Raw genomic sequence first — 14,152 nt, 5'->3', positions numbered from 1 at the left:
GTCCCTCAAAAGTAAACGGGTTGGGGCTAACTTAGTTTGGGGCACCGCAGGACAGAGGCGGGAGAACATGTCCCAGGACAGCAATGAACGGGAGGAGCCGGAGTCCACCTCCATTTGGCACGGCTGACCTGCCAGGTGGACATTAGCTGTTATTTTCCGGGATCCGGAGGAGGCCTGGTTGATCGAACTCTCCACTTCCTGCGGCACGGACACATTGTGGCAGTCGTCTCCTCTGCGAGTTGGCCGCGGTGGCTGGCGGCGCGGCTGCGATTTGGGTCTTTCGTTGGCCTGGAAGAAGGCAGGGGCCGGCAAGGATGCCCGGCAGACTTGGGCAATGTGCCCTTGCCTCTGGCAACGGCGGCAAATGGCGTTCCGGAACTGACAAGTCTGGCGGTCGTGGCGGCCTCCGCAACTAGGGCAAGGAACCTTGGAGGTTTGCGGCGCGGCCGCTGATGGAGCTGGTTGTCTTCGCCGAGGTTGGGCACGTACTTGGCCGACGTTGTCGGGCTCCGGGTCCTCTGAAGGCGTAAAGTCATCAAAGTCAATGTCATGGATTTGGGAGGCCGGTGGAGTGAACGGAGCGTGTCCCAGAGTTTGTGAGGATAGTTGTAGCCGCTCCAGATCGGCGGTGGATTGCTCAGAGAGCTCAGCTGCTCTGGCGATTTCCACCGCTTGTAGGAGAGTAATATCGTGGTAGCGGAACATGCGGCTTCTTAGATGGACGTCCCGCACTCCGCACACGAATTGCTCTACTAAATTTTCCTCAAGATTTGAGAAATCACACTGGGACGCTACAGTGCGTAGGGCTTCTAGGAACTGGCTAATTGACTCTCCCGGCTTTTGCACTCTTCTGCGGAACGCAAAGCTGCGGGCAATTTTGGAAGGTGTCGGGGCATAGTGTCCCTTCAATTTAGCCATCAAGTTGTCCCAACCTAATTTATAAGCTGGTCTGGGAGCAGCCATAGCTCTGGCTGAGGCGAACATAGAAGGTTCGCAGCAGGATAAAAAGAAACTACATTTCTCCTCATTGGTTTGAGCCTGGTTCTTTGTAGCAATGAGGTATGTCTCAAACCGCTCCATGAACCCTTCCCAGGATTCACCGGCGGAGCCGAATGGAGCGAAAGGCGGCAAAGGATTCATGTTGGCTAGGAGTTAGTGACAGGCTGAGGAGAGGAGGTTGTGACAGGAAATTTCCCTCAGCGTTCGGTGCCGGCGCGAGTTGCGGCTTGTGGCAGCTGGCTGATAGAACCTCTCTCTCTACCCTAGGCTTGCGTGGAATCGCGATCCCACCCTCGTCGCCAGTTTTATATATTGACGGAGGGACGACGCGGCAGCCAGGGTTCAACAAGCAACAGGCTTTATTCTAAGCTGACAGCGATTCAAAGAACAGAACGCGCGCCAAAGGTATTTATACTAACGTTTAACCAATCACCGGCCGGGGACTAGACAGCAACCGCTGACGTCAGTCCCTCGGCCAATCAACTGTAACTTTAGGCCGGCAACACCCTCTGGGGCTTTCAGCCAATCAGAAGGCCAGAGGCTGTTGCTGGCATCATGAATATTAATCAATACTTAACAGTCTGTATTTCTTTTTAAAAAATGGTATTGAAAATTTTAAAAGGAAGATTAAAAACTAATACAAATTAATGCCAGGTAAAGAAGGGGGGAAGAAAAAGAAAGTAATAAAAGAGAAGGTTAAAACCTCAAGAAAGGGGAAAAAGATACTAGAAAACAAAGGGAAAAGGTTCAAAAATATCTTCTATTTTCTTCTTTACATGTTATAAGTACAATTGTAAATTTATCTCTTTCTTTAAAGTTACTTGATTTTTTTCTTCTTATAACCTACCCTGTGTGGTCATGAAAACTGTAAGCATAACTTCATTTTTTTCTGTTTTGTTCAAAAAGCCCATAAAGGGCCTTTTAAAATATAAATCAAAGACCATTTTTGCCATTTCATCAAGTTTCATTTTTTTCATTAACCATTCATCCATTGTGGGTATTGCCAAATATTTTCATCTTTGTGCATACAATAATCTCACAGTTATCTTTACAAAAAGAGAATTTGATGACATTTTTCAAAATGATTGTCTATCAATCCAAAATAAAGAACTCTAGTCAGAAGTATATATTAACTTTCAAATTCTCTGAATCAATGCATGTACTGGATGCATTTTCTGGATATTTTACATATCCATCAATTGTAATTAATGCCCCATTCTATTGTTCACATTTCCAATATACATTTGAAATAGCTTTCTACATCCTAAACAATTTGTCTGCTAACATATACCAATGGTATATCATTTCATAAACATTCTTTAAGATAATAGCACAATGTAAATTTCAATCTTTTGAACCCTATTTTGTCACTGTTCTATCTATATATTTTAGCCAAAATTTTAGCCCACTTTAAATGCATTGTTTCACTTTTTCTTCTTCTTGCTCTTCCATTTCATGTTTCTTGGCTGAGAGCCACAAAGGTATTTCAGTCAAAAATTGGATTGTAAATCTCAAACCAAATATCTACATCTTTATATTATCCAATAATTCCAAATTAGCTAATTCTCTCTCTCTCCGCCCCCTCCCTCTCTCTAACATCTTTCTCTTCAGAATTTTCACTTTGTCATTAATTTGCTTTACATCTCTAGAGTGTTGTTTTATAGTGGTTTCCATCTTTTTAACTTCTCAACAGAGGACCAACGATGAAATAACATTGCTGTGCTGCAAATTACATCCTTTCTGCATGCTTTATGCACTTACTTGTATCATAGTTTTGACAAACATGTTGGATTCTGCAGATTCCTCTGTTCAATAGCATTTTTGGTTCATTGCTGTAGAATTATTGTGCAATCTGTCCATTTTCTTGTGATGGGTTTTTAACACATTTTCCAAAATGGCTAGGCAAATGGACAATAAACTGGGAGAGATGGAGTGGCAACTGAATAAGAAAATGTAAGGAATAAAATAGTGCTATTGATTCTCTGCCAGCATTTTATATTTGAAATGCAATTCTTTGACATGTTATGTCATTATCAGTAATTACTGTTATGGAGCAACATCTTGAGGTCTTGAGCTGGGAGAAACAAAGATAGTAAAGAGAATTCTGGGAATTTAGTTTGAACTAAGAGCAAAAGTCATGAAAAAGTGCTAAATTGTACTTGCAAATTCAATATTCAAATCAAAGGATGAAAAGATGACTTCCAGATATTGTAATATAATATAAGGTAATTAATATACACTGATATTTTGTAAGCTGTGCTTCTGTGTTCTTCAGAGCAGATCTTAAGCTGAATTTGGCACCAGATTTCACATCCTTATATGCTGTGTTCAATTGAGTAGAATACCCCAAAACCAATTGCTAACTGCCATGTAGATGACAGTTAATAACTTTCCTCTCTATTTAAATTAATGTTGCTGCAATAATTCTGGGAAATATAGATTACATAATGCTAATGAATGAATGTTTGTGTGTATGTGTGTGCTTATGTGGAAGGGAAAACTGGTTGGACAGGTGCTGCTTGCTTCTACTGTATCCAGAGATTTTTTTATATCTGTATATGATTATAATCCAAAGAGCTATGCAAATTGTCTGAAACCACAATGTTTACATTTCAGAAAGAAGCTAAATTTGTTTTCCTGAAATAATTGACTAAAGCCATCAAGCTTAGGCTTTGATTGAACTTAATTATCAGGTTCTTGTTTGTTTGCTTTTGTTTTTTGTTTTACTATGTAATATATTGCTTAATAAATATAGGATAGTAAGAAAACAATTGAGATTGGAATACATTATAAGTACTGATAGAAAAGTAAGTCATACAAAAACAAAATAAAATGTGTCTCAAGCAACAGCTTTATGCCAAGCCATGGAGCAAAAACTTACCACCTCTTGGTGACTGATATATTAGAAGATTGTGAGTACACAATCACAATTGTGAGAGAGAGAGAGGGGGGGGGGGTTATTCTATACATCTTTTCTTAAGGTGTTTTGTGCTAGTAGTTTGTCCATAAGAATTTGGTTTTTGAATATTATTCTCCATTATAAACAATCTTAGATGATTTTTTTTGATAAATATGATGAAATGTACCTATTTTGAGCTAAAAATCTGTGAAAGTGACACTCAATGTTAAGGTGAGGACAATTTTTTTTCTTTCCTTTTTCTGTAAGCCAACGTCACAACTTGTGTTAGACAACTGGGTGCACTCATTCAATGGAAAGAAAGTGATGTTTCCATTTTGGGGGACGTTATTGATTTTCTCTTTCCTGGTTGAATGTTCTATGCTCCCTGATTAGCCAGATGCCTTTTGGGAGATGAGAACTGAAAATTATGGGATGCTTCCTAATTATTTTCATAGCATCTTGTTTTATTTACCCATTTCCAGTTGTTTGGGACTGCTAATTTTTCTTTCTTTCTTTCTTTGAATATTTTGGCTGGTAGTCATATCTGATGAAAAGTTTGGATAATATTAGGCATTGTAATTTAATTGAGGCCCCAAAGGAAAAGGAATAGTTGTATATTTTTTCACAATTGGGGATCAGCTAAAGAGCACAGGGCAGAAACAACCTTGGATCTTGACAGCTTATACAGTATTCTAACCAACAGGGAGTCCTTGCCTGTCTTTAAGGCAGGAAGACAATAACAGGAAATGATTTAACTATATAACAGATTCATTTCCTAGACCCAGAGTAGAATTGTCCTTAATAGAGGTTGAAGGCTATAAGCTGCCCAAGTGGCAGGAGTTTCATGATGTCTTTTCTTATATTATTGCTTGTTGCAGATTTTTTTATGACTACCATTAATAAAAGCTAAAAACTGATTGATGTTCTAATATTGGACAGGCAATTGCTGGTTTTCAGTGCTCACATATGTTCAATATCAATTTTATTTCTTCTGCAACACTTAAGAAAATGTTAGGAAGGCCAAAAAGATTTGTGTGTGTGTGTGTGTGTGTGTGTGTGTGTGTGTGTGTGTGTGTGTGTGTGTGTCTGGCTGTGTGTAGATATGGGAATTGGCCTCAGTTCAGGTCATATCATCAGTGTCAATTTGAATCTTTGAATTAAATCAACTTAAAATATGGATCCACCCAAATTCTCTGAATCAGTCCAAATTAAATTTAGCTGATTTGGATATATCCACTTTCATTTGACAATTCAAATTGTATGGTGATTTGCTTTAGCAAATCTGTATTATTTGCTGTTTCAGTTCAGTTCAATCACATTCTAAACAAATTTCCAAACTGACTGGATATCTTGAGTTCTAAGACAGAGTGCCAAATCTGAACAATCATATTCAACTAAACCTGGCAATTTTTGGCTGGATCCATATAGTGCCTCATTTCCTTTTTGAAACTTACCTTAACTAATATTGCAACTGCTGTAAAATAAGAAGTTTGAGGGAAATGCATTAGGTTATTCCTTTAAAAATAAATAAAGAATTCATGCTTATTACAAGCAACCACATTTTATACTGAGATAAATACAGACTATAATGAAAGAGCTTTTAATGTGTCATCAAAAGTCGTCACTGTATTTTGTGAGAAGAGCCAGGGAGAAACACAAGAGCCTATAAAAATTAATGATCTATTTCTTGCACACATTGCTTTGACTGAGAGGGAAAAAATAAGCTCTCACACATACCAAAATCAGACGTAATGAGACTATTAGAGAAGAAATAATGAGGTGATCAATTTCTAATATATAGCATGGCTGTATTGGAATTAGTCATCATTTCACTCTCATCACTTTTGTTAGGCATGCAAAATGCAAATGAGACCTTTTATGCAAGCTCCTTTAGAAGTCACAAGAGGGCAAGTAATGAGGAAACCGTGAGTTTAATAAACATTTTACTTTAATATACCATTCGTTTTCAAAAGAAGCCAATTCTTTTTTTTCAGGCAAAAGCATTTGAAATTTGAAAATGGGATGTCAGGATACTTAAAAAAAAAACTCGAGAGCATTTGGGTGAAAAACTCTCAATTAATCAATGTTATTTTGGTTGTAGACCGGTGAAGAACTAATAACACAAAAATTATAAATTACAATTAGAATAAAAATGGAAAAATCATATTAATAGAATAAAATAACCAAAAATAAAATTATTAAGATAAAATTATTAAGATAAAATTACAGAGTACAAGAGTACAATACAGAGTATTAAAATAAAAGAATCATGTAAAATTACAATTAATTTTATAATATAATCTAAATACTATAAATAACTAGGACAGGTAACTATAAAAGGACATAAATAGTAGTAGAATTTATAAAACACTGCATATATAAAGCTATGCTAACTTATTTTAAGTCTCATACTTGTTGAAGCTGTACTACGATTTGTGGCAATTAAAACCATTATGATCCAACCAATTGTAACCCCAAAACATGGATCTAAAAATAGAGTGGTATTTTTATATTTAAAAAAAGAAAGCAATGGAAGAAAAAAAAGTGAAGGGGAGGAGGGAAAAAGTGAAGGGGGAAAAGGTAAGAAAAATATATTGAGTTATGGAAGTTTAGTTAAGGCTCAACATCATGTCACTTTTAGGACTTGTTCACATTTAGTCAAGAAACAGAACTGGTTATATTGTCGGAATTCCCACCTCCTGATCATCTAGGAATAGGCTAAGGTAATCAGCCTCCAACCTGCCTAGGTGTATTATACATGGTGAAATAGAAGTATCTCATAGACAACACATCAATGCATGACTTCTAGTTTCAATGTCTTCTTCACTACAAGGACCGGACCACATCTCTTTTGATATATTGTAGAACCTTCCCTCAAAAACAATGGAGAATAGGACATTATTACATAAATGACCTTTGCCATCATATTACAAGCAATTGTGTTCTCTTTGCTGATGATGTAAAACTATTTAACACCACCAACAATGCTGCTACACTTCAAAAAGTCCTTGACTATGTATCAGAATGGTCAAATAACTTCAAAACTCAACTAAAAAATGCTCTGTCTTACACATTGGCAAGAAAAATCAGAACACAAAATACAGCCTGGGTGTACACGACCTTGCAGACGACCCTCACTCTTGTCAAGGACCTTGGAGTATCCACATCTAATGATCTAAGTGCCAGAGCCCATTGTAATAACATTGTCAAAAAGACATTAAGAGTTGTTAACCTAATCTTGTGGAGCTTCTTCTCTGGTAATATAGTACTGCTAACTAGAGCATGCAAAACATTTGTTAGATCAATTCTCGAATATAGCTCATCTGTTTGGAACCCGCATTGCATATCGGACATTAATAAAATCGAGCGAGTCCAGAGATACTTTATGAGAAGAGTCTTCCACTCCTCTGCTCGCAACATAATACCTTATACAACCAGACTTGAAATTTTGGGCTTAGACAACTTAGAACTATGCTGCCTTTGGTCTAACCTAAGCATAAAATTATCTACTACAATGTCCTATCTGTCAATGACTACTTCAACTTCAATCATAACAATACATGAGCACACAATAGATACAAACTTAAGGTAAACCATGTCAGGTTCTGTTCAGGCAAAGAAAAAAACAAGATGACTAAGCAAATAGTTCATGGTAAATGTAATCTTTATAAGTCTGTTCCAGTACTTCCAACAAACACATAGTGCAAAACACAAGTGAATTAAAATCAAGCCTATACTTCCACACTTCCCTCCACCATTTAAACCCTCCTGTGCCTTGCCCTCCTGTGCACACACTCTCCAATGGATACAAAATACAGCCAAGATATTCTGATGGCATGACAGACCATGCTGGTTTACATTGCCATGCCTGTGATGGTGCCATTCCGTATGAAAGTCACTGCAGGATCCGAAGGTCTTTTAAGCTCTTGCCGCATCAGGGAAACAAGTGTGGTGTCAGGTTTCCAAAAGATCCCTAATTGACAGCAGCATCCAAGTCATGAAATGTCCCAGTCATGAATCTCCCCACCAATGGAATGGCAGCCCCAAGCTGCTGACATGCTGCCCCTACGATGTGTGGAATAGAAAGATCAAAGTGAGTGTGCCACCGGGGATAGCCTTGTGTGGCTCCAGGGATTTCCTGACTTCATTGGGTTATTTCTATAAAGTCAAACGAGCAGCCTATCCACATGTACACCCTCCTGAACCACCCATGATGCTTCTGCCAACAGATATCCCTTCCACAATACATGACACTGAAGGCGACCATACCGCAGGTGGGTATCTAATATGGTCTCTACTGTATAATGCTCTTCTTGGCCCACCATAACAGAAGGAGGGGGACAAGTAGGTGCCCCTCTGAGTAAAGATGTCCAAAACAGATGTAATAATCTGCAGTGAAACACCAGATGGATTTTTTTCTAATAAAGGTGGGAGTTTCAACCAGACTTTAACTAGATTTATAATTCTCTCAATCAGAAATGGGCCTATGTATTTAGGCATGAGTTTCTTACTAGGAACCCTTAACTTAAGGTATTTGGTCAATAGATAGACCTTTTTCCCTACCTGGAAAGCTGGTTGTGGCCTCCTTTTCGTATCTGCCTGTTCTTTGTATTTCTGTGATGCTTGGTGTAGTGCATCAGCAACTTTTTCCCAGACTCCTTTTAGTTTAGTCATCCATTCTTGTAACCCTATATCCTCCAGTGGTTGTTGGTGCCTGTGACTATCTTAAAAGGTGTAAATCCTGTACTACTGTGGACAACATTATTGTATGCCACCTCTTCAAAGGGAAGGATTTCTGCCCAATCTGATTGTTGGTAACCTACATAGCAACGGATATATTGCTCCACCATTGTATTTGGCTCTCTCAGGAGCCCCATTGGTAGTGGGATGATAAGCTGAGCTAAGCCCTTGGGATGAACCTATCATGGTGAGAAAGTGCCGCCCAAATTTTGCGGTAAATTGTACACCCTAATTGGAAATAATCTATTGTGGCACTCCATGGAGGCAATAGACATGGGTTATAAACAACTTAGCTAGTTTTCTGGCAGACAGTAAGCTGTTGCAGGCCACAAAGGCTTGTTTGGAGAACAGGTCAACAACCGTCCACATGGCTGTATTCCCTTTACTATCAGGTAAGTGGACTATAAAATCCATGCCTATCTCCTCCCATGGTTTTACTGGTGATGCCATAGCCTGTAATAATCCTGGGAACTTACCTTGCTGTCTTTTCATGGTAGCACACATTACACAGCTGCACACATACTCTTCTGTATCTTTTTTGCAATGCAGCCACCAGAATTGCCTTTTTGTTAGATGTAAGGTTTTTAGAAATCCTAAATGACCGGCCTACCGGGAATCATGGCATCGTTTCAACACCTTTATCCAAAGCGATTTGGGAATATAGATCTTAGAACCCTTCCATGCTCATCCATTCCTTTGACTAAGGAGGTCTTGATGTCCTTGGAACATTTATCAGTTGCCAGCGCGACCTGGATAGATCGGGATATATCTGGTATTGGGACTTTATGTGCCACATATGCTAATCCCTATTTGGTGGTCGGTGAGGAAGATGGAACCATGGCCTCTACTATATCTTCCCTTCTGTTGTCATATTGAGGTTTTCTGTGCATCCACCAAGAAATTCTTTATCCCTGGGGCATGTTTTAACTGCATATTAAAGCATCTGAAGAACATTGCCCAGCGAACCTGTTTGGGGGACAACTGTCTTGGGGTCTGGAGTCCCTCTAGGTTCTTATGGTCGAGCCAGACTTCAAACCATAATAATAGCAATAGCAATAGCAATAGCAGTAGACTTATATACCGCTTCATAGGCCTTTCAGGCCTCTCTAAGCGGTTTACAGAGAGTCAGCATATTGCCCCCAACAATCTGGGTCCTCATTTTACCCACCTCGGAAGGATGGAAGGCTGAGTCAACCCTGAGCCGGTGAGATTTGAACCACTGACCTGCTGATCTAGCAGTAGCCTGCAGTGCTGCATTTTAACCACTGCGCCACCTTGGCTCCTCCAGCAAATGTCACCAGGTAAGTAAAGCCCAACAAACCATGAAAGCCTCATTTTCCCAGGTGACCCAATTATGTTCGGTATCAGACAGTTTTTGAGACATGTATGCACAAGATTGCAAAATGCCATCCTCGTTGGCCTGCAACAGAACTGCCACCACTGCCACATCACTAGCAGAGGCCTATATAGTGAACGGCTTGGGGGGGGGGGGTTTCAGGATGTTTTAATACTCGTTCTTGGGTGAATAATCTTTTTAAGTGTTCAAATGCTCACTGACAGGCCAGCGTCCACTGTATGGGCTGACTTGGCCGTGGCTTCCCAATTAACCATTTGGTCTTCAATAAATCCATTAGGGGCAGAGCTACAAGGACAAAGGATGGGATGAATTGGCAATAAAAATCTGCAATTGCTTTGGGGGGCTTGCCAATCCATCACTGCCTTTACTTTTGCTAGGTCCATCTTTATACCCTTACATGATATTCTGAACCCTAAATAGTCCAGTTTAGTTTTGTGAAATTCACATTTTGATAATTTCACAAACAGCTTGGCATCCAACAGTTTTCTAAGTACCTGGCGCACCAAACGGACATGTTCTTCCATTGTTTTAGTGTATATAAGTATATCATCTATCTAAACAAGGACCCCTTTATAAAGATGTTCATGCAGGACTTCATTAATCAGCTGCATGAACACAGCAGGGGCTCCTTGTAACCCAAAAAACATGACCCTAAACTGATAGATACCTAATGGACAATTGAACATTGTTTTCCATTCATCACCTGCTTTGAGTCAGATCTTGTAATAGGCCTCCCTGAGATTGAGTTTAGTGAATATATGGCTCTCTGCTAATCGGGCCAACATATCTTTCATCAATGAAAGTGGGTAGAAACACTCAACACAAACCACATTGATACCTCTAAAGTCAACACACAGTCTTAATGCTCCATCTTCCCCCCCCCCCCCCCCGAAGCAGCACAAGAGCGGCTACCTGTGATTGGGCTGGTTGTATAAAACTCTGATTAAGATTCTTTTTGATATATGCTCACATCTTGCTCAACTCCTGAGGAGTTATTGAGGGATTTCGGTAATTGTGACCCAGTGATTATCTCTATCGCATAAACAGTGGGCCTCTGGGGAGGCAAGGTTTCACCACCTTGCTCACTGAACACCTCCCTTAGATCATCATACATAAGTGGATATGGTGCCTCCTTCCCCCTTTGTCAGACTCCAACCCCATGGCAAGTTGCTAATGTGGAGGTGGATTAGGGTCAAGTCCGAACTGAAGATGCCAAGTCTGATACCGAAGATGGCCACAATACAAGACACTGAAGGGAGCTGTGCCACAGGTGGGTATCTAATATGGCCTCTACCATATCATGCTCTTCTTGGAGGAGTGGGACAAGGAGGAGCCATCTGAATAAAGACATCCAAAATGGGCTGCAATGAAACACCAGATGGATTTTTTCCTAATAAAGATGAAGTTTCAACTGGACAGTAACCGGATTTATAATTCTCTCAATCAGAAAAGGACATATGTATTTAGGCACGGCTTTCTTATTAGGAACACTTAACCTAAGGTATTTGGTCAATAGGTAGACCTTTTGCCCTACCCAGAGAGGTGCTTGGCATAGAGAGCAGGAGCCACACAATGTGTCCTGGGAGACACATGCCTCAGATGAAGGGTTCTGGCAGTATAGGACCACCCTGGAGAGATACCACACTCTTTATAATCGTGTTCAGTACTTCCAAAAAACACACAGTGCAAAACACAAGTGAATTAAAGTCAAGCCTCTAATTCCATACTTCCATCCACCATTTAGATCCTCCTGTGCTCCACCCCCCTGTGGCCTGCACTCTCCTATGCACACACAATACACCCACCCTATGACATTACAGATCATGTTGCTTTACATTGCCATGCCTGTGCTGGTGCCATTCCGTATGAAAGTCACTGCAGGATCTGAAGGTCCTTAAAGCTCTTGGTGCAGCATGGAAACAAGTATGGTGTCAAGTTTCCGAAAGACCCCTAATTGACAGCAGAAATCCAAGTCATGAAATGCCCTAGTGATAAATCTCCCCATCAACCGAATGGCAGCCCCGAGCTACTGAGAGCACTGGGGCTGACACTTAAGGTAAAGCGTTCCAAACTTGACTGCAGAGAATGTGACTTCTGCAACTGAGTGGTCAATGCCTGGAATGCAGTACCTGATTCTGTGCTTTCTTCCCAAATCCCAAAACTTTAACTTTAGACTGTCTACTGTTGACCTCAACCCATTCCTAAGAGGTTTGTAAGGGGCGTGCATAAGCACATCAACGTGCCTGCCGTCCCTGTCCTAATGTTTCTTTTTATTCATATTCATTTCATGTATTCAAAACCATGTTTTTTACAATATATAATGTTGTCTAATACATGCTTGACAAAATAAATAAACAAAAATAAAATAAAATATAGTAAAAAAGTAGGGAGCAATATTGGAAGTATAGTGGAAAGACATAATACTTTTTTGAGGTATCACTATATATATAGAGAGATAATTGTAGGCTCCTTATAGCATTTTTGGTTGTACTAACACCTACTACAAGTATGAATATTCAGTGGTTTCAAATCATGAAAAGTAGGAAAAGCAAGGGAAATATCTATGACATTAAGTATCACAAGAACAATCCAACTTGCTGTCATATCATTTACCACGGGCCCTCTGAAATAACTCAGTTTTCAGAAATTTATAAAAATCCAGGCCAATGAAAGCCAACCTAATTTTTAAGAGGTTTTTCATTTCTAGTAAGCTCTGCTATTGAAAAGCAGCATCTTTGATTCCCCCAGCATAAGTCATAGAAATGGGGATCCCCAACAGTTGTACTTTCTCATGGAAAAGTCCATATATTTCAGAAAAATTATTTTAATATGGTATGTTAGGTACAGTTGTGCTTGTGTCACAATTGTCACAAAGTTTTTCTCTCTCTACTAAAGTACAATTTTACTACATAATAATATGCTCAGGGGCAATGTTTGATTTCAAGCTTGTTTGCTCTTTTGTTTTTTGCAATCCTAAATCAATGAAAAGATTATTCTTGAACACTCTTCTTATTCCAAAGTATGAAACCTCCCTGCCACTTCCAAAATGACCCATGGATTGAAGTAAAACAGAAAGATGAATGACATTTTCTCTGACATTTCATGCTAGACTTAACAGCCATACACTGGAAGAAAAACATCCTTGGAATGTATGCATTGAAAGCTTCATATATATTTTTTGACAATCATTTTTTATTTAAACAAAGTTTGAGAGGGGGAAACCAATGTGCCAGGAAACTTCAAAATTGATGCAGAAGCTGTAACTTCTGATGGAAAGGTAAGTCATTGAGAAAGGCCATGGTTCCATTAACAAAGCAAAGGGCAGCAAGTTATTATGTAGCTGCCAAAAGACAGAACTTCATAGAGGTCAGTGAAGAAAGTAAAGTTTTTAAGGAAGAAGACTGAGCATTATTTTATATTTTTATTAAAACAGAAGGTGCATGATTTGAAGGCAGATATTGGGGATTTTTCTTCATAGAAAGGAATTATTTACTTCATTCTTCATTTTGGTTATAAGTATTTATATAACTTCTCTATCATTTGCTGGTCTCAGTTTTAGTTTTTTTTTTATATAAATGAAAGTTTGGGGAAGTTTTATGCTACTTAAAGTTGAACTCAGCAGACTATAAACCTGCAAAGCAGAAATTATTCAATCTCTCAATTAATGTCAGTCAAGGTGTTTGTGATATGAACCGGCAGTGTGCAACTGCTGCCAAAAAAATCAACACAGTTCTAGGCTGCATAATCAGAGGAATAGAATCAAGATCACGTAAAGTGCTAATACCATTTTATAATGCCTTGGTAAGGCCACACTTGGAATACTGCATTCAGTTTTGGTTGCCAGGATATAAAAAAAGATGTGGAGACTCTATAAAGAGTGCAGAGAAGAGCAACAAAGATGATTAGGAGACTTCCAGATAAAACATATGAAGAACAGTTGTAGGAACTGGGTATGTCTAGTTTAATGAAACTAGAAAAGAAAAGGAGAGGGTGACATGATAGCAGTGTTCCAGTATCTCAGGGGCTGCCACAAAGAAGAGGGAGTCAAGCTATTCTCCAAAGCACCTGTGGGTAAGACAAGAAGCAATGGGTGAAAACTAATCAAGGAGAGAAGCAACCTAGAACTAAAGAGAAATTTATTTAGAACAATTAATCAG

This window comes from Thamnophis sirtalis, unplaced genomic scaffold (assembly GCF_051295495.1).
Source record: "Thamnophis sirtalis isolate CommonGarterSnake01/CBP01778 unplaced genomic scaffold, rThaSir2_p1.2 scaffold_10, whole genome shotgun sequence".
Classification (NCBI taxonomy): Eukaryota; Metazoa; Chordata; class Lepidosauria; order Squamata; family Natricidae; genus Thamnophis; species Thamnophis sirtalis.
This window is presented reverse-complemented; position numbering follows the sequence as displayed.